This window comes from Aedes albopictus, chromosome 2 (assembly GCF_035046485.1).
Source record: "Aedes albopictus strain Foshan chromosome 2, AalbF5, whole genome shotgun sequence".
Lineage (NCBI taxonomy): Eukaryota > Metazoa > Arthropoda > Insecta > Diptera > Culicidae > Aedes > Aedes albopictus.
The window spans coordinates 22,983,026-22,991,829 of NC_085137.1; the positions used below are offsets into that span (position 1 = coordinate 22,983,026).

At 38.6% G+C, this 8,804-nt stretch overlaps 1 protein-coding gene across 2 annotated transcripts in view; it reads right to left on the reverse strand.

Moving 5' to 3' along the window:
• The window catches only part of LOC109623402 (beta-1,4-glucuronyltransferase 1-like), a 31,815-nt gene extending 23,751 nt beyond the window's left edge, over positions 1–8,064 (reverse strand). Inside the window, exon 1 of one of the 2 annotated variants that reach the window (XM_062849299.1) lies at positions 5,935–8,064. The gene's annotated coding sequence lies outside the window, so the exon portion shown is untranslated. The remainder of the gene's footprint in view (positions 1–5,934) is intronic. The other variant, XM_062849298.1, reaches the window with a different exon arrangement.
• Positions 8,065–8,804: the final 740 nt, after the last annotated feature.

Below are 8,804 nucleotides of genomic sequence, written 5' to 3' on the forward strand. Positions count from 1 at the left end.
TTTGCAATTCTGGCACTAGGCGGCGTTTACCAGGTTTTTTTGTCTTTTTTCGATTTTTTTTTGCGGTTTTTCGGCTTGGCAAAACTAGTGTCGCTCCCCCCGATAACTTAGAAAGTTGGTGTCTTCGGAAAAGTTGATCAGAATGACATGAACTTACATAAAAATAAACACTTGGTTCAAAATTCTGCCACTAGGAAGCGCTAGTAAACTTTCAAATTTTAAAAATCTCAAAGCTCAGAATCCTGATAACTTAGGAAGTTGGTGTCTTCGGCAAAGTTGATCAGTTTGACATAAACTTACATAAAAATAAATACTTGGTTCAAAATTCTGCCACTAGGAGGCGCTAGTGAACTTGCAAATTTTAGAAATCTCATAGCTCAGAATTCTGATAACTTAGGAAGTTGGTGTTTTCGGCAAAGTTGATCAGTATGACATAAACTTACATAAAAATAAACACTTGTTTCGCAATTCTGCCACTAGGCGGCGTTTACCGGGTTTTTTCGTCTTTTTTCGATTTTTTTGGCGGTTTTTCGGCTTGGCAAAACTAGTGTCGCTCCCCCCGATAACTTAGAAAGATGGTGTCTTTGGCAAAGTTGATCAGAATGACATAAACTTACATAAAAATAAACAATTGTTTCGCAATTCTGCCACTAGGCGGCGCTAGTGAACATACAAATTTTAGAAATATCATAGCTCAGAATCCTGATAACTTAGAAAGTTGGTGTCTTTGGAAAAGTTGATCAGAGTGACATAAACTTACATAAAAATAAACACTTGTTTCGCAATTCTGCCACTAGGCGGCGCTAGTGAACATGCAAAGCCGAAAAACCGCCAAAAAAGTCGAAATAAGACGAAAAAACCCGGTAAACGCCGCCTAGTGGCAGAAATGTGAAACAAATGTTTATTTTTATGTAAGTTTATGTCATACTGATCAACTTTGCCGAAAACACCAACTTCCAAAGTTATCAGAATTCTGTGCTATGAGATTTCTAAAATTTGCAAGTTTACTAGCGCCTCCTAGTGGCAGAATTTTGAAACAAGCGTTTATTTTTATGTAAGTTTAAGTCATACTGACCAACTTTGCCGAAAACACCAACTTCCTAAGTTATCAGAATTCTGAGCTGAGATTTCTAAAATTTGCAAGTTCACTAGCGCCTCCTAGTGGCAGAATTTTGAACCAAGTGTTTATTTTTATGTAAGTTCATGTCATACTGATCAACTTTGCCGAAGACACCATCTTCCTAAGTTATCGGGATCCTGAGATATGAGGTTTTGAAATTTTACTTGCTCACTAGCGCCGCCCAGTGGAGGAATTTCGAACTTCACAACTCATCGTCAGTAAGTTATTGGTGTACCCAACAACTTTCCCGAAGACACTATCCTTCCAAATTATCTGGGTCTTGAGCTGTCGCATATCGTAACGTTTGCTTGACAACCTGATATGGTTCCCGTAGTGCAATTTAGCATCAAATTGTTGATGGTCCCTCTAGCGGCCAAATTGCCAACTAATCATATGAACCAAAGTTCTAAATGGTAGATCTTATCAAGCCCTGAAACTTTGCCGAAGAAAGTATTGCGTTAACTCTTAACACACCCGAGATAATAGGCCACACCCCCAAAATGCCGAAATCCCATAAGCTCTTAGTCTCCTATTAAGCGGATTCCTATTGCGCCCCCCGACCAGTGATCTTATAAGAGTCTCGACTGTACTGTGCTTCAATGAGGCCGATGATTTTCTCAGGGAGACCCTTGCGCCTGGGGCTTCCCACATGTTTCCGTGATTGAGCTTACTCTGTCGAAAGCAAAACACCGAAGAGGCAACTGTAAAGATGGTGACATGCGACGCTGGACCGCTCGAGGGACGCCCCATAATGTGAGCACACCGACGGTCAAGTTCAGCTCCTTTTACACTAAACATTGGGCGTTCCTTTGCACCCTGACAGCAGCTATACATTACACCTTAGAGTAGATTAGCGCTCTTAAACCTGAGCACACCTACTTCATTTTCACCGACAGTCAAAGCTTTCTGGCTGTTCTGTCTATGAAACCTTTGTCCTCAGTCTTTTTTCGCCCCACTTCTGTTTGTTCTCTTCTTATCGTTGTCTACCGATAAAGCCCTTATTTTTGGGCCAAAAAAATCCTTACCAAGTAATTTAGTCTAAGTTTACAAAATCCCTCTTTTCTATCTTAAAATTTTTGTTATCCTTGACCTCAGAACAGTCGCGAGTGCACTGTTGTCCTTCTAACTTCAACTAGGTTGTGAAGGTACGCCTCGAGTGTCCGTTCACCAAGAAGGTGCGGCTCAAACAGCGGCTGCTCTGGCATCGGGCGGCTGAATAAGAAACGCTGTATCGCGTCAACTACACCTAAGATGAAAGCCCATCAACACGATGAAACCAGCGTGACTCCGGTAAGGTAACCTGTTGAAGTCTTACATCACCACGAACAATGAAGATTGTAGAAAAAATGCGAACGGTACTCCGGCCACGACATAAGGACTGTGATTGGAAACTCGGTACCTGGAACGTCAGGACTAGGGACAATGGAAATTCGCGGAAGCCGCGAAATCCGCGAAATTGGACTATGGTCACGAAATTTGAGAAAATACGCCCTGCAAATTTCGATCAATTATAAATATTTTAGCATAAATTGACTGATAACTGTAGACAGTGTACGAATTTATGACATATTAGACAGTATGCTTGGTTATACTTTTTTATCAAATTTTGTAGCTTTTTTATGGAATTTATGATTACGCCTCACAAAACAAAGTAAATCATTCAGATGACATGCAAATTTGGAGTTTTTTTTTTTTCAACAAAACGGTTTTCAACAAAACGCGAAATTGCCGCGAAATTTACAATAGTAGTCCGCGAACTAGTCAGGACCTTAGAGAACCTAAACGAATGAGCCTTTTGGCTCGTAAATTGATTATATTGACGACGACTGCTTTGAAGACTTTCGAATAGTTTTTGGCGTTTCAGTCTTTTCGAGGTAAAAAACACAACTAAATGTTTTCTTCTTCCAACGTTTCGATCCTTATTGGATCTTCCTCAGGGAATCGTATAAAATTGTTGCTTTATCGTCCAGTGGTATTTTTTTTTAACTTTTAACCGTCATTTGTTGTTTTTTGAATTTGTCCGTTTATTCTGTTCCGAAAAACCTTCAAATTCAAAAAGATATTGTCTGTTAGTCGGAAACCGGACCGCGATCCACTACTTTTGCTTGCAATTTTCAAAAAAAAAAAAAAAGAATTGCAGAAAGTGGGTGTGTGCATGGCTGCTATTCAAGAAGTGCAGTGGCCTAAACCTAATAAATGTGAATTCAGGGCGGTGAATACCTTCGCCACAGACAAACAGACGTAACACCTTGAACGATTTTCATGAAAATTCATCGCCCAGTTCACACTACCATCACCTGGTGGAAAAGTTGCACGAATCACTGTGTTGTGCAATATCGTCAACAGAAGGCGCTAGGTGAAACGTCAAATGCATAGAAAAACAATGCACGCGCCTCTGTTTGTGAAAGCCACAACTATGAAAATTTAAAATGATCGTTAACCCTCTACTTCCCATGGTTGCTCTAGAGCACCATCGATTTTCGACGAACTCGAGACAAACGAAATCAGATGAATATGATGCAATAGTTTTTAGAATATGATTGTAATCTCATTAGGTAAACCTAACTCCCAACTACTTGTTTCAATAGTGGAACTATTGATAAACAATCAAAATACTATTGATTTACAACTAACTTTTTTTTCGTTGATTTCGAAAAATTTGGCCAATTTGCAATAACTTTTGTTCGAGAACTTTCTTGGGAAACGATTTCTTGGCATAGAAAAAGTCGTTCAAAGTCGTGGGAAGGAAAGGGTTAAAGGGTGGTCGATGGAAATTTTGGAAGTGTTTGTCTGTTTGTCTGTTTGTCTGTGCCTTCGCTAATACATTGTTAAGATATAACATTTATCACAGCGGCACCCAAGTAACACACTTCTCACGGAAGAGTCATGGCAGCGCAGGTTTTCGCTGCGCAGAAGTCACTGAGACTTATTTCTAACAAATATATACTTACTTACTAGAAGTAAGTCACTGCACATTGGGCAAAATCAAGCCCAAAGGTGGAAAAAATTAATAACTTTCTCAATACAAGACCATATGTGACCATCAATGGCTTATTCGAAAGCAAATTTTCTCAAGAGTTGGTTGGTGGATGATTCATGTACGGGCAACTTCTCTGAAGCGGGTTATAGAGCCCGTTTTACCTCAGTTCCCCCTAAAATTTGTGAATTTCTGTTATTTTACGGCACTTGTTATAATTCTAATGATTATTTCGCTGGGATACCATCGCCCCACTCCCATTGAGTAACGTTACATATAAAAAGTTAAGATAGCGGCTCCGTTATGGTTCACTGCCGTGTGAGCCTTTAGTTTTAAGTTATTTTTATAACGTTTTTTTGAAAAGAAAAAGAGGTTTTGTGCCTCTTGGAGAAAGATTTCGTTTTTGAAATGCCATAATCACTCATAGGGGTTTTTCCCTCTTTCAAAATTTCAAGTTAAAATAAACAATAATAATAATAATAATAATAATACAAAAAGTTATTAAAATGTTGGAATTTTAGGGTGTTGTGGGGTCAATTAGGCAATGGTATATTTTCAAGGTAGAAATTCATTTTTTTTTTATTTATGATTTTTGAAGTGACAATAACAAAACAAATGATCGAATACACATGGTTCATTCCTAAAGAAACCATTTTGGCGCGTTTGATCTTAAATTATTGCTTATATTTAAGTTTTCCCGCATACAAATATGAGTAGTTCCCATCCTTATACCACAGATTCCAAACATTTCCAAACGATGAGCCATTGCTTATATACTCCAAAAATATCCTAAATGTTGTTTGCGCATAGCCCAATAGACGGGAGGTGACGGCAACATATAGTTTTAGAGCTTAGTTTACCCAAAATCCCCTATAAACTTATTTTTTTATTGTTTACCGTGTATTGTTTTTTACAGTAGTGCAAATCGAAGGGATTTCCAGTTGATTTCTCTGGTGGGTTTGTTTTGGACCTCAAATCAACACTGACAGCATTGCAATCTCAAAGAAAAAGCATTTCAGATCATGTTGATTAGGACATTGAATAGTTAAGGGATTTTTCCCTTACATCGAGCGTGCAGAATTTTTACCGTGTACGATCCAAAGTGAGTAACTGTTGATTTGGTAATGACTGTTTTGAGCATGAAAGTAAATATAGATGACAGGCGGTAGAAAGTGCTTCGCTTTGATTCGCACCTTTCTAACAGATGTGAAGTAGTGTAGTGGCAAATCAGTTGATCGTGACTCTAAAGGTCCTGGTATCGAATCTGGGTGCGGCTGTAAACATTTTTTTTAAATTCTAGTTTTGAAACCAAAACATTGTCAACAACGAATTGATGTGAAGTTCCATTAAAATTGAAGAGGCATTGGATGTTCTTTGTCAAATGATATGTAATTGGTAACAAACTGATTGAACAGTAGTGCAAATTCAAGTGCCAATCAGTTCATATCGCAGTGCAGATTTTTTACCGTGTGAACAATGTCTTTTGACATCGTTTCAATCGGCATTCAGGATGTTAAGTATGAATATGGGAAAGCTCATATCACCAAATTTGAGAAATTCCGTCGTAGATATATAGATAAGTTACTAAGGTAAGCATTCTGTACACTGAAACAAATCCACCGAATCGATCTAATACTGGATAAGTTTGTTTTTCGAACACTTATATCGCCATTTCACGACACAAGACTGTTTATTTTCTAATTATTCACACTGATTATTTGTATTACAACATCGTTAGCACCTAATAACAACACGAAAGCGGATGTCTGCACCTGTACAACCGTAACGAAAAACACTGCACACTTTCCACGAACTTTGGACTAAATTTGCTTCTTACCTGAAGAGCCTGCGTAAAACTGCTGACCGCGCAGTTCGCAAACGACGCGATTCCCTCGCAATCGCAGCACGTGGTGTATCGTGACGTCGTCGCACGCGGGCCGACCGTAGCTGACCAACAGCAAGGACAACACTCTCCCAACCGTCCGAGTTCTAATTGGTTGTTTCAACAAACAATTCAAAACCGTCCGACGTCGTCGTCGTCGTCGACGTTTGTCACGCTTCACTTGCCTCGATTGGGCGTTTGCAGCAACAACGAATAATTAGTCAATATCGGAACGAACGCTGCACCGGCTTCCGAAGTTGCACCTTCCCGTGACGAACGCCTCAACAACACTGTGGCCTACTTCCAATTCCGCGCTAGGAAGCTTCCGCCGCATCAATAGTAAACATCTGCCCTTTTTCCTGATAGAGATAACAACCTACTGAAAGTGCGGTGCGAACACCGCGGCACCGGAGACAATGCCAATGATGATAGGTGTTATCACACACCTATCGAATCGCGCGCGCGTGATGTAATGAGCGGGGAAGAAAAACTAGAAAATACCTACCCGGACCGCGTCGCGAAGCGAATCAAAACCGAAGATTTTGGGATTTCTCATATCTTCTACTATCAGCAAGGCCCGCTTGGGTTATTATTTTGTCCAATACATTTATTCCACACGGATTCGCTCACTAAAAAAGAGTTGGGCGCTTGTGTTTTATTTCCCTATGTTTTCTCACTTTTCTCACAGATATATGATATTTTGTGTTATCAATGCATACGCGTCGATTGGTGACTTTTTATCGATTTTTTTTTATTTGTTTGGGTGAACTAGGCCGTTGGTAGAGAAAATTGGAAACGAGATAAATTCAACCTGATAAGAGATGGGCTTCGACTGAAGAACGAATATGTGTCAGCAAATACGTTGACAAGCTGAAGATAAATAAAGCTTCATAAAAATGGTATAATCAAGTATAAATAAAAAGTTGAAAAAAATGAACGAGAAGTTTTCTAGATTATATTCTTTTTCTTGGCATAACATCTCCACTGCAACAAATCCTGCTTCTCAGTTTTGTATGTTCTATGAGCACTTTCCACAGTTTTCTATGCCCAATAAAATCAAGGAAATTTCCTTTCGAAAAGACGTTGGATCGACCGGGAATCGAACCCATCACTCTCAGCATAGTCATGCTGAATACCCACGCTTTGATAGCTGCGGCTATATGAGCCAGAAGACATGTTAGGTAAAAATCAGCAACGAAACGTGTTCAGCATCATTAGAAAGATTATTTCAGCTTTTAGAGGATTTTACTGAAGTAAATGTACTGTAATCAGTAACATTGACAAATTATCCGTTTTTTGTTTTTCAAATCTAGAGAATGTAATAAAAATGAAGTGTTCATCTGATGAAACTAAAAACCGCGACCAAATACGAGATGAATAGAAAAAAATAAATAAATTTTGCAACAAAAGTTTTTAGAATACAAATCAAATTCGAATATCCGGGACCCAGTTGTACCGTTATGGGTAGTACGCACCTGGAGCTATCTCTTGTCCGCGCGAAGGATTTACCTTTTTTTTGGAATTTGTTGAATGATTTCATCAAGAATTACTCCAACGAATTCTTCCAGGTATCTCCATCGGATGTATTCCTGATCATTTATTCTTTTGAACATCTTCAGGAATTCATTCAGATATACTTTCAGAAATTCCTACAGGAAGTTTTTTTTTTAATTTCTTCAGAAGTTTCTCAAGAAATTTCTCAAAAATTCTGGGAACAGATATTCCAGAAAATCGAAAGTTTCTCCTAGGAGTCCTTTAAAATAGTTTTGTCCTATAAACTGCGTGACTGAGATAGCCGCCGCAAACAAAAGTCAATATCAAGTGTCAGTCGCAACTATCATTGATTCCTCCAGTAGCTTCTGTGAAATTTCTGGAAGAACTGCGGAAACATTCCTAGAGGAATATCTGAAAGAATTCTTGGATGAATTTCTGGAGGAATCCTAGAATTCCAAGAGATATTTCTGAAGGAAACACAGCAGAAATACAAAATAAGTTCTATTGTGAATTTCTACAGCAATCCATAAAGGGGTCGTCCATAAATGACGTAGCTTTTTAAAGCGATTTTTGATACCCCCTCCCCCCTCGTAGCATTTCGTCACATATTCAGATACTCCCCTCTATAAATGACGTAGCTTCTTAAACACCCCCCCCCCCCCTAAAAAATTCATATAAGAAAACAAAACAAAACTCAAATTAAGCTCTGATTTCAATTCTAACTTCTATGTGTATAGAATATTATGAAAAAAAAAACAACAATAGCAAACAAAAACATTGCCGACTGCCAGGATAAGATCGCCGACATCAAGACCATAGCTGCAACCAGTGGAGATTATCACCAAAGCTAATGACTCAATACTTGTTGATGCCAAAGAACAGGAAATTGATTCTCCCAATATAGTTAAATACCATATTAATCTGAGCTCTTCCGAAGATATTAGTTTCCTCACTAATAAATCTCTTCAGAATATCAAATTGGTTTCATTTGAATAAAATTCACCACGACATTTGAAGGACCCTGTAGGAGTTTCTTCTAAAATTCTTACAGCAGTTCATTTTGGAATTTCTCAAGGAGTTTCTTTTTCTTTTGGGATTCCCGTTTTTGAGAATTTCTCCATTTTTAATTCCTCCAGGACTTCCTTCTGGGATATCTCCAAGAATTTTTTTTGGGATTCCATATGAAAATTCCTACTGATTGTATTCCTTCAGGGGTTCCTTCAGAGATAGCTCCAATATTTCCTTCTGGAGTTCCTTCTTAGATCCCTCCAAAAGTTCCTTCTGAAATTTCTCCCGAAGTTTGTTTTCTAATGTTTTCCTAAAAGTTTATC